Consider the following 21,068-nt stretch of genomic DNA (forward strand, 5'->3'; position numbering starts at 1 on the left):
TTTCTACCATCATGGTTATAAGTTTCATTTCCCTAGCTAATATTATCAGAGAATTGCCATCAATTCTTATGCTCATGCACTGCAATGACTATCAATAGGAAATGTTAGCCTACGTTATTAGAATCACACTATGTTCATCAATAAATCAATCATAAAGCATTACCTTCGTGAATAATCTTGCAGTCAAACTTATTAATAAGCATTATAATAATTTTGAATACATTTCTCTTGTTCATATACTTTCAAGATGCTTTTATGGTGCTATTTCTTTACTAGTCATAATTTCTGTGTCATTTCATGTAACGTGTGCAAGGTGCACATCCGAGTTTTTGTGTCTGTCTAGTAATAGAGTCACATATATCAAAATCGGTTATCACATACTATCATCTCCGCACATAAAAAGATAGGACAGGTCTATATTTTTATGTGCAAATTTCTCCGCCCGCCTGCGTCGCCTCTAATCTCAAAAGCTTGTAGTTTATGAATAGCGAAAAAATGACAAATATACACAAACGTGTACGTTTACCTTGGTGAATAAGACCCTATGAGGCACATATACAACCATTTTTAGCAGTCACAAATGGAGATTTGGCCCGTTTACGATTGCTAAAATGGCTTTTGCCATATACCAAACCTATTTTGCGAGTCAGTAACCTATTACCAACTTACAAAACAGGGTTTGCGAGTCGCTATTGGGAAGGGGCATGCCTAGGGCATCCCTTCCTAATAGCGAGTCGCAGCTTGATGTACGATTGTTTTTTACCAGGATGCTGTCTCAAAACAATCGCAGTTTACCACTTTCTTCAAGTATGTGATAAGCCAGTCAGAAATGGGACCCCTTCAACTTTGTGAATGGTATCAAAAACTTTTTTTTTAAGAGCAGCCAGTGGTCCTATGAACTACTGCCTGCTCTTAAAATATGAAAACTACATTTTCATATTCCTTTTTTAAATGCATCCAGTTTTCCTCTAAGGAAAATGGGCTGCATTTAAAAAAAATGCTTAATTTAAAAAGCAATCACAGACATGGTGGTCTGCTGACCCCAGCAGGCCAACATCCCTGCGATCACAGGCCATTTGCAATGGGTCGCAAATTGTGACCTACCTCATGAATATTAATGAGGTAGGTCATTTGCGACCCCATTGGGAATCACTAAATGTGTTGAGGCACATTAGTACATTTCATTTTGCAATTTTCAAATGGCTAATCACTAGCACCCACATGCATCTAACTCCCGTTTTGCGTTTCCAAATTTGCGATTTTTACCGAATCGCAAATAAGGAATTGCAAAACGGGATGCATTATTGAAAGTGCATAATATTTGCGATTCGGTAAAAATTACAATTTTTACCGAATCGCAAATATTATGCGAATTCAAATTTGCGATTTCGCAATTCCCATTGATTCCTATGGGCCAAAAGGCGCATAGGAATCAATGGTAATTGCGAATTCGCAAATTGGAATTCGTAAATGTTGATGCATTCCATGGGTGCAGGGGGGGTCCAAAGGACCCCCCCTGCACCCCTGAAATGTATTTTAAAATGGATGTTTCACACACACATGTCCTAAGGACATGTGTGTCTGTAGCATGACAGTGTTTAAAATGCAAATTAGAGCATTTTAAACATTTTTCGCAAATTACCACAAGGTTCTACCTCGTGGTAATTTGCACTTGCAATCTTCAAGATCGCAATGTTTTAAAGAATGATGCATTTCATTTAGGGAATCGCAAAATTGCGATTCCTTAAATGCAATCGTGTTTTAGAAAATCGCAAAATTAGCGATTTTCAACTAAAAGCAATGATGCATCTCAAAAAGCATTTTTGGAATCGCAAACAACCGATTTTAAGGAATCGCACCGTTTGCGACTCCAAAAATGCTTGATGCATGTGGGCATACAAATCACAATTTGCGAGTCTCAAAATTAAATGGTCATATATGTGGCCCTAAGTCATTAATGAGGCATTCATAAAATATGCTGGGCATCGTGGCATCTGGACCATAGAAAGTTGGAATACATGAGCGGTTACTGAAAAGAGATCATAATGTAAAATACTGGCATATAAAATAATGTAGCTAAATTTAGGTGAGTATATGGAACTGCTCATTGTTATAAGAGAAAAGTAAAAAAAGGAGCAGTGAGTCAAAAGCTGCAGTATATTCAACATTTTTAAAACAGGTAATTATGCCTGTCAGTCTGGTAAAATGGTAAAATGCATGCATATTTTACTAACCTGCAGAGGATTTACAGAGAAGGATTATCGCTTGTGTGCAATGAGAAGATCCATGCATGCTTTTGTCAAGTTATTTTAGTGAAGAAGGCAACAGAAATTACTTGTCAAGGGCAAAGCATCACACATCCCACATGCTACAGAGGTGTTTCATCTTTAAACTATTTTTGACAAAAAATGATATGCTTAGCTTGGAACGTTCATGCGAACTCCCTCTAGAAACGGGAATCACTAATTGAAGCTGATCACAGTGGAACTTGAGAAGGTCTGTGCGGCGATAATGACACAGATGCTGATGTCTAGTGGCATCTGGTTCTATGAAATACTTCCAGAGCTGCTAGCTTTCATCAACATGCCCACCTGAATTGCTTAAATGAATCTCCGAGCCACAAGCATATTGCATTTCCCTTCAGAAAAAAAGGTGTTGGGTGACACAGCCAATCACACTCTTTATATCTTTTTGTTATATGCACTTGTTTGCAGTATAATAATCAGGGATACTGAGTGCACATTAGGAGCAGGCTTAGATACACGTTAGAATGCATGTGAAGAATCGATTACAAGTCTACATTGGAATAATTGACAGAATAACGTAAGACGTTATATCTAAAAAAAGCAACACAACTTGGGAGCAGGTTACTGTAGTTTAATGCTCCACATAGTCAACATATGTGATGTGGATGCAACACTTTGAGCTGAAGTTTGGTGAAAGGTGTAAATGTGGGGGTATCATATAAATAGCAGGCTGAGCTTTGCAGTTTGTTGCCTATTGGTTACCGAGGTCGTACGAATTATACCACTTTCTCTGATTCTTCATACAGCGGCGAGAGTGACAACGACCAAGGAGGGCCGGGCACGAGCCACGGATACCAGGGTGACTGGTACCAGCCTCAAAGTACTGTTCCCTTTCTCGAAGAAGGTAAATGGCGCCCGCCGAGGGGCAGAGGAGGTGGGAACTGGCAGAGAGGCAATCCTCGAGGACCACGAGAACCCAATCCCAACTGGGACAGGGGACGGGGCGCGGCACAGAAGCAAGTACATTTTCCACCGGAGACCCATGGTGAGATATCCACCCGCAGGAAGGTTTACAGATGGTAGAACAAGGACCCAACCCGGTGGTTAACATTTCATATTACACCTTGAAGGACGATGAGATCAATGTCCTCAGTAAGGGTATTTCCTTTGTACCGACCGCACAGCCCAATGCTTTCACGATCAAGACTGAACTGATAAAATTCTTCCGTAAAGTTAGACTCAGGTATTTTTTCAGAAAGAGCCCACCATTACTGTCTTCATCAAACACGGGACTGAGACCACCATCCACTTTCCCCCGCCCTCAAGCTCTATGACTAACTAGATCTTGGCCTATGAGCACACGGTCCTGAAGGATGTTTCTAATACACTGCAGATGTATAAACATACCAGGCCCAATGTGACTAAAGAAGAAAGAATGGCTTTACTGACATTGAAAAACAACAAAGACATTGTAATTAAGCCAGGAGATAAGGGCGGTGCCATCGTGGTACAGGATGTAGACAAATATAAACTCGAGATCCTTGGCCAACTTGGAGATGGCATCAGCTATCGGAAACTACGTACCGACCCTTCAAAAGAACTCGCCCTGGAGATTCTGACCCTGACTAAGGAAGCGAATGAGAAAGGCTTTCTCAGTGATCACGAATTCCGCTACCTTAATCAGCAAAGCCCCCGGATACCCACGATCTATACCCTGCCCAAAATCCATAAGAACATGCAGGAACCACCAGGGAGACCGATCGTGTCGGGATGTGGTTTAGTCCTTGAACTATTGTGTAGATACATTGATGTATTTTTAAAACCAATTACTGAGGCGACAAATACATATCTTTGGGATACCCTCCAGACTATCAACTTGGTAGATGGTCATCCATTCAACAAAGACAATGAACTCCTAGTCATGTGTGACATTGTGTCATTATACACAAGTATCCCTCAGATGGAAGCCCTTGGAGTCATTCGACAGACTTTGGACAGACGGCCAGCACCTATGGCAGTACCCACTGAATTCATTGCAGATCTTCTAACCATTGCTATGAAGAGAAACTTTTTCATGTTTCAGAATTGTTTCTATCTCCAGAAGAAAGGTGTCGCAATGGGGGCCGCTTTTGCACCTGATCTGGCCATTATCTTTATGGACAAGTTTGAGCAGCAACATATTCTCAACGCGAAAAATCCCTACTTCCACTAGATCCAATGGTGGAGGCGTTATATTGACGATGTGCTGATGCTCTGGACAGGCACTAAAGGTGACCTAGATTTATTCCACCTTTGGCTCAACCAACAGAGCCAAGATATTCAATTCACTTTACAATCCAGTAACCAACAAGTGGATTTCTTGAATATCACTATCTATGAGGATGATAATCACCTCTCCACTACCCTGTACCGGAAACCAGCAGAGCGTAATTCCTTACTACGCTACAATAGCCACCACCCACGCGGACTGCGTGACAACCTACCGGTAGGACAATTTCTTCGTGTCCGAAGAAATTGTACCAAGAAAGATGACTATTTTAAAGAATCTGAGGATCTCAGCGCAAGACTACTTTAGAGGGGATATCCTAGATGGCTGGTGAGACGAGCCCAAAAATGGGCATGGTATAGCCCCCGTGAATCCCTACTAACAATACAAGAATGGACGGAAGAGAACATGGAAAGGTTGATCTGCGTGACTACGTTCTGTACCCAGAGCAATACGATTCACAAGATTGTGAACAAACATTGGGGTTTAGTAGCAGAAGACATAGAACAGAAATCGTTGCCCATGCATTCCTTTAAAAAGGCCAAAAGCATCAGGGACCACGTGGTTACTTCACATCTGCACAGCCCTGAACCACAGACCATACAAACATTGTGGAATTTGCCAGCCACAGTGGGAGATTTCAAGTGCGGAGGCTGTAAGGCCTGTGACATGACCACACAGACCAAACAATTCATTTACAAAACACACAAGATAGATCTTAGGTCTTTCACAAACTGCAACACAAATAACCTTATTTACTGCATCACATGCCGTTGTGGCTTGATCTACGTTGGGCAGACCAACAAAAAATCAAATCACGAATCTCACAACATTGCAGTCGGATAAGGTGAAATGTTCAGGGTGCACCACTTGTTGACCATTTCAAATCAGCCAACCATAAACCTGAGGACCTAAGGTGGCTAGTCCTAGAAAATGTGACGCTGGGACCCAGGGGAGGCAATTTGGGCTCTATTCTCAACACTAGGGTGTGCTAATGGATGAACCGTTTTGACTCTATTAACAGTGGGCTCAATGAACTGGATGTTAGCCATGCCCAATTAGCATGCCTTGGTTGTTTGTCCAGAGACACCGTTGTTTATCTCTAATACTGTTTTCCCATAAAATATGGCTATTGTACCTATTTGATCTTTAACATTAGGTTACTGATTTGTTAAAACTCACAGTATGTTGTTCTTTATCATACTAATTGTTATGAAGGGTACACCACATTACGATATGTGAAATATGGCGGCTTTGTTCTCATTTTGTTACATTTAATGCGAATGACATCTATCCACAATGTGTAGACATTTTTCCTGACCCAGCCCTAGGTCCCCACTTAGTCTGTTTTCCTTTTACGAAATACGGGGATGACGCGTTGCCCTGGCAGCATCCAGCGGCTGCATGCTCACGCGCCACACGTGTACTTTCAAAGATCTCGGTAGGAGCGCAGGCGGCCTCTATGATTCATTCCGACACTTTGACAGCTGTACACGTGGTAAGAGAGCCCCCCCGTTTGGAATTGCGGGGAATGAGATTTTGATATCAATTTATGATCAATTTAATAACTTATCTCATTCATCTAATTTGGACCGCTAGTATCTGTCATTGAGTAAAAGACAACCCCCGCATAGGTTAGACAAACCCCATTAACTGACGCCACTCTGAAGAACCACTTACAACTGATAAAGTTTGAAAGTTTTATATAAAAGTCAAAGTTGGATGCAATTACAATCCTCTCAGGATCAAAGTATACAAAAGAATACAAAATCAATTCCAATATCAGCAATTTAAAGCTTCGATGTGAAGTGGTTCCTTGGCGTCATCTACAGAAAGAGAGAAGTATCACGTTAAATCTGTCCCTACTCTATGCTATGTGACATCCCTACTTCGCAAGTTCCTAACCTAAAAAGGTGTCAGCAGTTTGACTTCGAAAGAAGATCAAACTCTCTTAGCCTCTAAAGGTAACTTAAGTTTAAGAAGCAGTACCCTCTCTGCCTACCCATCCGCTCTTCTAAGGGTCCTCGGCCTACTGCTCTCTTGCGCTCTGATCTCTCTCAGCGCATCTGCTCAAGTCATCTACCCTTCGCCCTTCTCTCTCTGAGCTGTTCTGAGCCAATCGCCTTGGCTAATCGCTATCTTCTCCTCGGGGTGCTGTCCCTAAAATACACAATCACAGTGTGGATGGAACGCCCCTTGACGCCCACCTCGGACTTTCCCCGATGATGTCAGCTTCTAGCTTCTTCCATTGCTTCATCTCTTTCGTCGTCCGTTAAGTTGACCTTTCTTCTTTAGATGTCATCTTCATCTTCTTATTGGCGACTTCAACTGACACTTTCAGATCAAAAAGTCATATGAACTTAAACAAGACTTTAACTTACAACTGCTATTCCTTGACCTTCTAGGTCCTGTGAATGGTCATTCAAAACAAGTTTCAAATTCTAAGCGCTTCTCATCACGTTCAGGCCATAAACCTTGTCCAGCGTTGTCACCTTAAATCTAACAAGTGCTAGACTTCTTGGCTCTCACGTCCACATCAAGCTATTTACGACTCCTGTAAGTCTGCTAAATTATATACATTGGACTGTGCTCCTGCTAACCTTTGGTCAGTCCGGTTAGAATCACAAATGACCTAAACCTTTCTAACATTCTCACAAAAAGCCTTCTACACAGTATAACCCTTAACACATATTTTCGTATTTAGCAAAAGTTAGTTACACACATGTGAATACATTGTACATAGAATATAGACTACGTAAAGCATAACTTTATATTCTCATTCTCTATATCGTTTATACATGTTCTACACATTTCTTCACGTTTCATTTCTCGCTGCTTCTCCGTTTAAAGGTTACACACGTACATGAATTCTATTTTGCACGTTCTACATTTCGTAAGTATTTCTACACATTTCTACATCAGCCCACTACCTATACGGGCCTTCTAAATCTAATACATGTTCTAAAGTGAATATAGTTACATTTCCTATATTACTTTGGATTATATCAGTTATCTATATACTATAAGTGTCAACTGCACACTACGATATACGTTTCATTCCTACGTTATACAATGTGCTTGTAAATATGGCCTATACATAATTTTTATTCAAATTTGCGCTCTCTCAGTCCCCCCTTTGATGACTTCTAGGAGTCATCACTAAATACAATTTGAATAACATCTCTAAACAGAACTAGTTACAATATTCCCTCTTTTCATCGTTTCGAGAGTTCTTAAGCTTTTGTACTGTTGATCTTGTAAAGCAGCTAATCTCCTTTCTTGCTCTCTCATTGTTCGTTGTAACCGATTTGACCTATACCATTTATATAATTTTACTAAACCTAACAATGTGATTATACAAATTAATACTATCAATACAGGCTTTATTATGTACCATACTATGTTTTTCTCAAGGTTGGCAAACCAACTCCCAACCTTTCCTACTCCATGACCAACTTTTTCCCAAACGTTTATTTTTGATAAATCTTCGATCTCTTGATGAATCTGTGTAATGTTCCGTATGACTTTCTCAAGTGGTTTTGAATTATCAGGAATATAAGTACAACATTCCTGGACCTTCAAAGCCTTACAAACTCCGCCTTCTTTTGCTAGCAGTACATCTAAAGCAAGTCGGTTCTGAAGAACCATTGCTCTAATCGACTGCATCTCGCCTTCTACTAACATTAATGACCTTGCAGTATTTGCAGACAATCTATCTACAACTGTAGCCAGTCTCCTGATCTTAACGTCGTTAAGTATTAAACCTAACATCGGAAACATTGCTCCAAATACATCTCCTACTACTTCTGCATCTCCTACTTCCCTTTTCGCTCTCCTCGAAGCCTTTCCTTCTATTATCGCTACATCCTTTGCATGATATATTTTGGGGAAGACAATTGCCAAGTAACACGAACCATACCAATTGTCAGGTAGTTTTACATAGGCATTTCTTCCACATACAAAATACACATTTGGAATAACTTGCATCTCTTTCATAAAATCTTTCGTATAATACTCTAATCTAAAAGCATGTTCGCAATTTACTTCACCTACAAATACATTCTCGTAATACGTTTTGCTTCGAGTTAAACATAACTTCCCTTTCTGCGTCCTATCCAATGCTATTGGACCATTGCTACCCTTCTTTTTATGTGCCTTCTCTTCCTCGGTCCAATCCGTTTTCCATTGTCCTGGCATTTTCAGAATCTTCTGTCTTCTGTATCTATCATCTACTTGTCCTATGAACCTTTTCTCAACCTCTGACACCTTGCAAGTTAGATTATTTCTGCGTGCATATGATGTATCTAGTGTATCCCAAGGAAGAAAGAATTTGGCTAGTCTATCCTCCTTTTTGTAATAGTCCCACTTATTCATTTGCTTATAATTCGGAACTTCAGGCAGTACCGAATCATAATTTGAAAAGTAGTACTCAAATCCTTCCCTACCATAAAATATACTGAGCAGTAAACTACATGTTATCCCATAAGTCAATGGGAGATGATGATATCTAATGCCTTCGTCTACAGAAGCCGGCAATTGCATACAAACATAGCAATCCTTGGCCTCCATGGCATCGATATACTCATATAACAATTTAGCATATGCGTTTGACCTAAAGTTTCCCTGTGACTCGTCTACATGTAATCTACGAGCTTCATCTGCCAATAACGCTTTTTCACGTATAACATTGCTCTCCTCCTTTTTCCCCACAAGAGCAGGTCTCAAAGTCGTTATAGGCTGTACATTTGCTGTTTCTTTATCACTTTCATGTCCTATTATGTATGATATTGTCACTACTGTAATTATGAGAAAAATTACTACTGCTATTAGTGTACCTATTATGCATCTAGCTTTTCGGTTTGGGTTGCCGTTCTCCATGTTATCAAAACAGCGCAGCTCCTTCTTTTGCGAAAAAGTTTGTCCTTCGGCAGTCTTTGTTTGCTTTATTTGCTTTCTCAGTCTTTAAAGTGCTTTTTATCAACAAGGTCTCTTTTTCGCAACAATGTCTTTTCTCTTTTAGCAACAGACAACCCTAACCCTTCTCCGTCCTCTAAATGTAATCCCTAATTTTATTCTTCTTTCCACTCGGTGCTAAGTTATCTTCTTCTTTATAGCTTACATACAAAAGTCTCTTATGCATCAACAATTATTTTCGCACCTGCAGCTTTCACAACAATTTCTAATAATTCAAAACGAATAACTTTTTCTTCTTCTTCTGGCATTTGCTGGCCAAAAGTTGGAAATTGTAATCTATTTAGCACTAGATCTTGAATTTGACTCAAATATGGGGGTATGGGAAGTGTGAAAGTCAATAATCCCTCAGTCTCGAGTCCGGGCGTCAACATCCATATCTCCACTGCCACAAATGGATCGTGATCGATTACTTTCACTTTCTTCACTCTCCCAGATTTCTGTCCCCAAGACATCTGCTAGATAAGTCCACTCTGGGGTGGCGTACCTTCTGCAGGGCACACGTACCCTCCTCGATCTTCTTGGACTTTCAGTTCCTGAGTCTGTAGTTTCCTCCTCCTGGTCTGATTCTTCTGCAATCGGAACAAGAGTTCTTTCTTGCTTTTCTTCCGAGCTTGGCCTTTTCCTTCTCTCCGGCCAACTGGCTTCGTCTCTCTTTGTCCTCCTGCTCCTTGTTCTTGGACCAGTCTCTTGGTCACTCTCAGTTTGTTCGATATCTGTGTCGGACTCCCAATTACTTTCTTCTCCTGAGGCGACTTCGGTCTCACTGATGTCCTGACCTTCGTTGTCCTGTTCCAACACAGTCTCAGTTCCCTCGATCACCTCCACAGCTTGGCTTTCCCCCTCTATGGCTTCTCCGCTTTCCGCTGGATTCTCATCCGAGAGAGGAGCTGTTTCTTCTAGAGGTGTTGGCACTCTTCGGGTGTGTGAGGCATGTATCCAGTTTGGCAGACCTCCACACTTTACTGCAGTATTCGTCACAAGTATGACTTGAAACGGTCCTCTCCAGCGCACGTCTAAGCAGTTCTTCCTGACATGCTTCTTCACCAGGACCCAGTCCCCCGGACTCAGGTCATGGCACAAATCTTGTGCTGATGGAACCTCTGCAGCCTGGACCTGGAGGGACACAGAATTAACGGCGTCAGATAGTCCCTTACAGTAGTCCAAGATCAAATCGTCTGTGATGTTCACTAGAGCTGCAGTCGGAACCGATGGCAATCTCATAGCTCTCCCCATTAGCACTTCATGAGGAGAGAGACCTGTTTTTCTATCCGGTGTGCTACGTATGCTCATAAGAACCACTGGAAGTGCGTCTGGCCAACTCAGGGATGTTGCTGAACAAACTTTGGCAAGTCTGGACTTTATCGTGCTGTTGATTTGCTCTACAATCCCTGAAGCTTCTGGTCGATAGCTGCAGTGTAACTTCTGATCGATACTCAAAGCTGAACATAGCATCTTCACTATTTCGCTGTTAAAATGAGTTCCTCTGTCCGATTCCAAAGAGGATGGCACCCCAAACCTCGGTATTAACTCTCTAAGTAACAATTTTGCTACTGTAAGTGTATCGCACCTACGTGTAGGGTAAGCCTCAACCCATCTAGAAAATATGCAAACAATCACTAAAACGTATCTGAGTCTGTTGCACGGAGGCATTTCTATAAAATCAAGCTGCATTCTATTGAAAGGCCCCCCAGACCTCCCAATGTGACTCAATGTGACTGGCGTTCTCTTTCCCACGTTTAGTTGCTGACAGATCGCACATCGCTGACACACTGCTTCTGCCGCTACTCTAAATTTGGGATTAAACCACGTTTGTCTGAATACTCTCACCATAGCATCTCTACCTATGTGTGCTGATCCATGCAATTTCCTTGCCATTGGACTAACAAGTTCATTTGGTAAAACTGCTCTCCCATCGGCGGAGATCCAGAAATTCATCTCGCTTCTGGAACAACCCGCTGTTTCCCAACTCTTTTTCTCATCATCTGGTGCATTTTCCTGAACACTTCTTAATTCATCCCACGTATCTACAGTGTCCAACAACATTGTCAATTCAGTTCTTTCTTGGATTCCCCCCACTTTTACATCAGTGTGAGAATATCCCTGCTCTGCGCAATAACGCGCTACTTCATCAGCATAGCGGTTACCTAGTGACACAAAGTCTACATTCTTTGTATGCGCGGCACATTTGACCACTGTGATAGCTGTTGGTCCTTGCAATGCCTCTAACAAGAGTCTCACGAATTCTCCATTCCTAATGGGAGAACCCGAGGAGGTCATGTCACCTCTTTGAGACCACAACTGCCCATAATCATGAACTACCCCGAAACCATACTGGCTATCGGTGTATATGGTGACTCGAAGTTTGTCGCCCGCTAAGCAAGCACGAGTCAAAGCAACAATTTCAGCTACCTGAGCGGAGTGTACTCCTTCCAGGCAAGCGGCTTCTATTACTCTCGTAATTGTGCAAACTGCATAAGCTGCTCTCAGCTGACCGACATTGTCTCTTACACATGAACCATCAACAAAGAAAATTTCATCTGGGTCCGTCAATGGTTCATCCACAATATCGGGTCTCGGTTTGGTGCATAGTTCAGTCACATCAAGGCAGTCATGATCTGTACAATTTTCGTCATCAATCTCGTTTGGAAGTGGCATCAAAGTTGCAGGATTCAAGACGGAGCATCTTTTTAGGGTCACATTCTCGGCAGCCAGTATGACTTGCTCGTAGCGTGTGAGCCTGCTATTTGTCAGATGCTGAGTCTTAGTCCTGGTCATTAACAATTCTACAGAATGCGGTACATACACCACTAACTGGTGACCCATGACTACGCTTTCAGAACGTTCAATGCTGACACCCGTTGCAGCTACGGATTTGAGACATCCGGGCAACGCTGCGGCTACTGGATCTAATGTAGCCGAAAAATACGCTACTGGCCTGCGCGCATCTCCGTGGATCTGAGCTAAAACCGCTAAAGCGCATCCCTCTCTTTCGCAGCAGTAAAGCAAAAATGGTTTTGTGTAATCTGGCATTCCTAAAGCCGGGGCACGACACAAGTCCTCCCTCAGCTGCAAAAACGCCATCAAACAATCTTTGTCCCATGGTACCGGATCACTTACTCCTTTGTGCGTCAGTTGTAATAACGGTTTTGCCTTCAGTGAAAAGTTGGCTATCCACTGTCGACAGTAACCGACCATACCTAGAAACATCCTGACTTCTCTTTGTGTTGTAGGCGCGTTCATTTTCATGATCGCCTCTATTCTGTCTGGAGACACCTTCCGCTTTCCCTTTTCAATCCTATGGCCCAAGTATTGCACCTCAGTCATACAATATTGCAATTTACTTGGAGACACCTTGTGTCCGTTCTCGGCCAAGTGATTTAACAAGGTTATGGTGTCTTCTCTGCAAGCTTCCTCAGTTTCTGACGCAACTAGGAGGTCGTCTATGTACTGGACTAGAACCGAATTCTTGGGCAGTACTAGACTTTCAAGATTTCGTTTTAATAACTGGTTAAAGATCGATGGGCTTTCTGTATACCCCTGAGGGATACGACACCATGTTAAGACGCGATCTTCCAGCTTAAAAGCGAAAAGGTACTGGCTCTCTTCATCTAAAGGTATCGAAAAGAAAGCCTGGCATAAATCTATCACGGTAAACCATTCAGCTTGGAACGGTATCTGAAATAATATCACTGATGGATTCGGTACCACTGGACAACATGAGACAACAATGTTATTAATCTTCCGAAGATCCTGCACTATTCTGTATTTTCCACTAGGCTTCTGCAAACCCATAATCGGGGAGTTACATGGACTTCCCACGATCTCCTTCAGTATTCCCTGTTTAATCATGGATTCGATCACAGGCTTTATTCCTGCAATCGTCTCTGGAGTCAACTTGTATTGTGGAGTTCTTGGATACTCAGCATTGGGTCTTACCAAGATTTTTACTGGTTCTACTCCTTTGATCAGTCCTATTTCTTCTCCAGTAAAATCCCACACCTCAGCTGACACTTTCTCCCTCAAATCCTGTGGAAGTTCCTCCATTGTTAAAGTAGGATATAGTTCCACGCACTCTTGCGAGTTTACAACTTTAAAATCGGCATCCTCATCATTGGTCTGCACTTCTACTCCTTCAGGTGTACAATGTATTGTGCAATTCAGTTTACACAATAGATCTCTTCCTAGCAAACACACAGGACTAGAATCACAGATCACAAACTGATGTTCGTCACTGTAATTCCCTATCTTTACTGACACTGGTTCGGTCAGAGGATTAGTCATCCTTTTGTTTGCGACTCCTACCACCTGAATCGTCTCTCCCGATATTGGCAAACCTGGGACTACCGCTGATCTCAACGTGGATCGAGTAGCACCCGTATCTACCAAAAAGGTTGTAGGACATCCAGCTACTTCAGCTTCTACGTCTGGTCCTCTCTGATCTACCTCCAGGGCTGCTCCTAGAGTACAGTCTTCCTCCCTGTTTACTCGTTGCCCTGTAAGAGGATCAACGTAATAGCATTCCTCTCCTCCTACAAACAATGGCATTTGTCTATAGGTTTTCCCTCCATTTGTAATGCGAGGCGGTTGAGGAAACGGGGCTCGAGGAGTCTGAGTCCCCCCTTTGATAAACTTTCCCTTCGGGGCTGCGGCTCCCTTAACCACGTTATTCTGTACCTCTTCCTCCTCTTGTTCTAATTCCCCTGTCTCAACATTGTAAGGACACTCGCGTCTCCAATGTCCCACTTTGTTACACTGATGACACCTCGTTGTCTTTTTCAGTGTCGCGATATCCATTCTCGGTCTCGGTCTTTCTTCCTCATCTCTGCTCTGATTATTCTGTTTCTTTGCTTGCGTTCCTGTTCCCTGTTGCCGCTGTCCACCCTTTCCAGCTGCTTGCATTTGTACCAGCATTAATTTCTCCTTGAGTTTCTTCGCTTTCGAATCTATCTCATCGCTACAGTACCTTGCATACCTCAGAATTTCATCTAAAGGTTTGTTCTGCCAACAGATCAAATGCTGTTGTATCATCAGGCTTATGTCTGGTCTCAATCCTAAAACAAACTTCGACACAAACTGTCCTATGTCCTTAGGATCCATTACGTCTAACCCACTGTATTGTTTAAATGCTTTCAGTAGCCTCTCATAGAACTCGTGAACTGTCTCTTTGGGCTCCTGAGTTGTTCGATCTATCTTAACCCAGTCTATGTCTTGTACTGGCACTTTCTCTTTTAGCCATGTTATTACTCTTTCATATTTCTCCATGACTCTGTCTGATGGACCATTTGTCCGAATATCTCTCGGAGGCTCGCTAGTAGGCCATTCAACACTAAGTTTGCATGCCGTCCACAAATCTCCGGGTACTACGATATCGAACAATGTGTTCAAATCGATCCACAGCACCTTAGAGATCTTCACGAACCTCTCTACCTGCTTGTACCACTCAACGGGATTCTCTCTTAACTTGGGGAAAGAATTAGTGAATGCCGCTAAATCCCCCCTACTCCAAGGTACATGGACGTAGTTTCCGTTCGCGATTTCTCGCAAAGGGAAAGCTTCCATTCGCATTAGGTCTGTGTCTTGGGACTTCGCAATTGTACTTCTTCTAACAGATCCCCTCTTAGACCATTTTTCCTCCCATCTATCCAGATCTCTCCATATTCTGATACACATGACTAGTTCCCGTATGTGTACTCTTAGTCCAATCGTTCTACGTTCATCCAAATCTAGGTCTGTGCAATTTAGCCTATGATTGGGCTGCAAAGCTTTGGTTCGTGACAGGTCTATCATATATCTATTTGCCAAATTAGATAAATTTTCATGAGCTGACCTCGCTCTCCGAGTAACATCCTTGGCTAAGAACAATATTTCATCAGGTGCGTACAATTCTAACCTCTCTATTTTCACGGTGCCATCTATTATTTCATCCAAGTCTGATTTTAAGCTCATTACCTCAATCCGTCTTGCTTTTATTTCAGCTCTCAGTATGTCAGTCCTAGGTGGTTCGCTCATACCCCTCTCACCTCCACTATGCGCCCTACGCCTGAACACAGGTGAGTTATGAGGAGTTTTCTTTCCATCCCTTTGTTCCCACCTCTCTAGATCCCAAGCCTTTCCATCTTCCCGTGGGGTGTGGTGGAACATTACTCCATCCCCCATCCCTACACTTCGTCGTTTCGGCTCGGTTTCTCCAGATACGAGATAGGATCCACCGTTCTGTTCTATACCACTGTAACTCGCTTGCTGTCTGGTGTCGCTCAATAACCGATAAGGTCCTTCATGGCCCTCCATGCTCCCGCGATCTCGTTCTTGATCACCAGAAGTATGGCGAGACGTTTCGCGACTCCCTATATTCTCATGACTTCGCCCATGATCACCGGATGCATGGCGAGACCCTTCACGACTCTCCATGTTCCCGTGATTCCAATGTTGCACCGTTTCACCCGGGGTATGGTGAGTGCATCTGAAAGTATTACGGTACTCCTGCGTCCTTCGTTCTCCTTCACTAAAGGTGACGCAAGGCACTTCGCCACACCCTGTACTCCTATCTCCGCACATTTGCCTATTGCCACTGATAGTAGGACAATTATTTCCTCTGCTTTCCTGGCTCCCTCTCTCCCACTCCGGGCTGCTTTCGCCAGCTCCACAATGAGAGAGGATCCGGTTATCCTGATCTCTCCACTCTGCTCCTGTTTCTAAACTTTTATTCCGAGCCTCTTCGGCAGTATCCCATTCTTTCAGGTATTCCCTTAATTCCTTATGGGTTTTCGGTTTTGGTCCCCTTAAGTCCATTGGCCCTCTTTGACGCCCTTGTTCTACCCAGGGACCTGTTGCGGCATCTAATGGAGTACTCCGACTCATCGGTGCTAATATCTGTCTCTGAGGATTCATCATGGTATCCCTATTCTCCATCTCTGCCCTTTCCCTGTCCCATCGTGCCTGTTCCTCCTGCTGGACCCCTTCTGGGTTGTAGATTGACACAATAGGGCCTATGGTAACCGGTACTTGTAGAGCATCCGGCATTTGATAAGACCTTGCATGTTGCGTTTCTGGCATTTTCTGGACCACGAATCTTCCCAATACTCTCTGTTCGGAACTAGATTGAGGTACTTCCTCCTCTTTCTTGGCATCCCAATCCGTTACTGGGATCGATTTATATTCCCCCCATCTAGCTCCGTCCTCTTGTGGTAATATAGGACTTGCGGCCCCTCCGCTGTACGGAGGTGGTCTATCTGTTAATAGCCTCTCTATCAGATCCTCTTCTGTCTCGCTTTCCTCATCTTCCTCTAGAGGTTTCTTTTCTCCCGTAACTTCTAGCATCGGGTACAGTTTATCTGCTTCTATCTTTTGTACTCTCCACTTTTTCGCTTCATCATCCCATTTAGCATCCTGCACTGCTTTTACCGATCTTCTCACTCTTTCTTGGCGGCTCTTTACGCTCTTTTCGTGTGCTGTTCTAAACCATACACTAAGTGCTTCGAACTGTGTTGGCCTCGGTAGAGGTCTTGTTGCAAGCATTACCGCTTTTAGTTCGTTCAACACATCTAGCTTAAACGTTCCGAATCTCGGAAACGCCAGTTCCTTATTCCCTTCAGTTAGCTTATTCCACTCGGAAATCCATAATATCGAGTGCAAGCCTACATTCACTGCCATATAATAAGCTGGTGTGCCTTCTGGTGGAGCTTCCTCTCCGGCATATAAGTTTCTTCTATTTCTCCTAAAGATCCTCCTTAAACTCTTAAAACACTTCATTTTCGATAATTTACAATTTTCCTCTTACTCTTCCTTGTTTACGTCCCGATGACAACCAACCAATCCCTACGCGGCTCTCGCTAACCGGCCTATCTCAGTGCGACTCTTCGCTGACCGACCAATCTCAGCGCGACTCTTCGCTGACGTCTGACAAACTAACCAATCTCAGCGCGGTTCTATGCTGACGTCACTTGTTCCCTCTGCAGCAGTTCTCCTTCTTTCTCAACTCGTCTCACGATTTCGCATGCGTTTTCATTCATACACTGAAAAATGACTACTTCCGTCCAAGCGATCACTTTTCTCTGACTGTACGGCCACAGTCTAACTGTAATTGTCACCTCAACTGACGAAAACGTCTTCCCTCTTACGGTCAGACGATCGCCTCAACTGATAGGTTACTTACACACAGTAAACGTACGACCAGCGTCCGTTACTCATTCACTCACTCATACGCTCCCCCTATCATCGGTCTGTCGGGAAATCAATGGTACCTCATGACCCCCTTTCAATGGTAGACAAATTACTCTGGGTGTTCGATACACCCGAACCACTTAAGTCCTTCCCTGGAGCTTAAGATTTCATCCGGTTGCGCGCGCTCACAACTTTCCCTCAATCACACTACAGGCATTCAACTCCGCTTGACATTATAACACAGGAACAACATAAAACACCGCAATCTTACAACGCATGACCCTTATACTCACTCTCGACCGACTCTGCTGCTTTTCTCTCGTCGCACCGTCAGCACCGTCTTCGGCTGCAATTCTTCTTCTGGTCGTCGATGACTAGGGACCTTGGGGTAAACTAAACCTGGCCTAGGTCGTCTTCCTCAAGAAGATAACCATCATTACTCTGCTACCAACTGCGGGGAATGAGATTTTGATATCAATTTATGATCAATTTAATAACTTATCTCATTCATCTAATTTGGACCGCTAGTATCTGTCATTGAGTAAAAGACAACCCCCGCATAGGTTAGACAAACCCCATTAACTGACGCCACTCTGAAGAACCACTTACAACTGATAAAGTTTGAAAGTTTTATATAAAAGTCAAAGTTGGATGCAATTACAATCCTCTCAGGATCAAAGTATACAAAAGAATACAAAATCAATTCTAATATCAGCAATTTAAAGCTTCGATGTGAAGTGGTTCCTTGGCGTCATCTACAGAAAGAGAGAAGTATCACGTTAAATCTGTCCCTACTCTATGCTATGTGACATCCCTACTTCGCAAGTTCCTAACCTAAAAAGGTGTCAGCAGTTTGACTTCGAAAGAAGATCAAACTCTCTTAGCCTCTAAAGGTAACTTAAGTTTAAGAAGCAGTACCCTCTCTGCCTACCCATCCGCTCTTCTAAGGGTCCTCGGCCTACTGCTCTCTTGCGCTCTGATCTCTCTCAGCGCATCTGCTCAAGTCATCTACCCTTCGCCCTTCTCTCTCTGAGCTGTTCTGAGCCAATCGCCTTGGCTAATCGCTATCTTCTCCTCGGGGTGCTGTCCCTAAAATACACAATCACAGTGTGGATGGAACGCCCCTTGACGCCCACCACGGACTTTCCCCGATGATGTCAGCTTCTAGCTTCTTCCATTGCTTCATCTCTTTCGTCGTCCGTTAAGTTGGCCTTTCTTCTTTAGATGTCATCTTCATCTTCTTATTGGCGACTTCAACTGACACTTTCAGATCAAAAAGTCATATGAACTTAAACAAGACTTTAACTTACAACTGCTATTCCTTGACCTTCTAGGTCCTGTGAATGGTCATTCAAAACAAGTTTCAAATTCTAAGCGCTTCTCATCACGTTCAGGCCATAAACCTTGTCCAGCGTTGTCACCTTAAATCTAACAAGTGCTAGACTTCTTGGCTCTCACGTCCACATCAAGCTATTTACGACTCCTGTAAGTCCGCTAAATTATATACATTGGACTGTGCTCCTGCTAACCTTTGGTCAGTCCGGTTAGAATCACAAATGACCTAAACCTTTCTAACATTCTCACAAAAAGCCTTCTACACAGTATAACCCTTAACACATATTATCGTATTTAGCAAAAGTTAGTTACACACATGTGAATACATTGTACATAGAATATAGACTACGTAAAGCATAACTTTATATTCTCATTCTCTATATCGTTTATACATGTTCTACACATTTCTTCACGTTTCATTTCTCGCTGCTTCTCCGTTTAAAGGTTACACACGTACATGAATTCTATTTTGCACGTTCTACATTTCGTAAGCATTTCTACACATTTCTACATCAGCCCACTACCTATACGGGCCTTCTAAATCTAATACATGTTCTAAAGTGAATATAGTTACATTTCCTATATTACTTTGGATTATATCAGTTATCTATATACTATAAGTGTCAACTGCACACTACGATATACGTTTCATTCCTACGTTATACAATGTGCTTGTAAATATGGCCTATACATAATTTTTATTCAAATTTGCGCTCTCTCAGAATTAATTTGTGGATAATCAGCTTGTAAACTTTTGGCACGTTTGTTTTAAAGATTCATCCGCTTGAATGTAGCTTCATTCTTTTCCCCTTTAGATTGATGCACGTGTTACAGGCCACCTCCTGCATCAATCTTATATAATACTACAAGGCTTGGTGAGTCCGTGTTTTCGTGAATGCTTATGATGCTAGTTCACCCGTTCCCCCTTAAGATCGGTGGTGATTTTCTCTTCTTTTATCCACAGATTGTTTATCGTTGTAACATCGTGAGGTAAATACTTTGTTCTGAATACTCGGTGCGTTTGTGATTGGGTTGTTTGGGTTGTTTAGTTTTGACTTCCCTGTGACGGGCTTATACAAATGCCCCTATGGTTGACCTATTCCCGTATCTCCGCTATAATGTGCTGATTATATCTGTGATTAAGAAGCAGTTTTCCGTATATATCCGGAGACAAGAGTGTAAAGTTCTGGTATGGTTGATTCATTGCCCCTATCTTTGTTCTAATGTGGTGTTGGCATTTCGTAATAAGGCGCTTTCTCTTTGTTTTGCCCTGGATAACACTACACCCGTATGATCTATATGACGTTACAACCATTGGCAACTAGTTACATGTTTACTGATATACCTATCTGAAATTGGCAGGTAACCACACTCTCTCTTTGTACTTTTAGGAGCCTACGGGCCCAATCATCATTCTACCTTCCATGCCACCTCGTGGCTGGTCTTTGGTAACTATTGGCAGCTTTTGCGCATCGCTTTGTTTTTATTAGGTCACTATCCTCAAGTTTTAAATCTCTTTCCCTTATTCTAGGTACCCCCACGCGCTCCCCACCACACTTTCCCGTCCTGATGAAGACCCCAATGTAAGGTACAACTTAACCTACCTGACTCCAGGGGTCGAAACGTCGACTGTCTACATTGCTTCCTACCCATGAACAAATGGACTTATTGGTACTTTGTTCTGATATATGGGATAGGACCCGAACTATTTTCCTATGTACTTTATTGACTTACCTGTGTGATTTCAACTATTTATGCTGTGAACACTTTATAACTCTATGAAACTTTTCACTTTACCCTCAATCTTCACCAAACACCTTCAAACCCATCCTCCCCTTTCTGGGCACAACACGTTCTGATATACAATTGTGATGAAGTATTTCTACACCATTGATGTATAGTTGAGGATGTGATTAAACAACATCTCTCACCTAAATAATCTATGATTGTTTTATCCATTCCTGTGAACTTATTGTTTTGAATTATCTGTTATTGTTGTATGTTCTTACTGGGACCCCTTCTCCCTGTAACGCTAACTACCCAGGTCCCAGTACTAATGGGTTAGCCCTTCTATGTAACTATTGGAA

This window comes from Lissotriton vulgaris, chromosome 3_1 (assembly GCF_964263255.1).
Source record: "Lissotriton vulgaris chromosome 3_1, aLisVul1.2, whole genome shotgun sequence".
NCBI lineage: Eukaryota > Metazoa > Chordata > Amphibia > Caudata > Salamandridae > Lissotriton > Lissotriton vulgaris.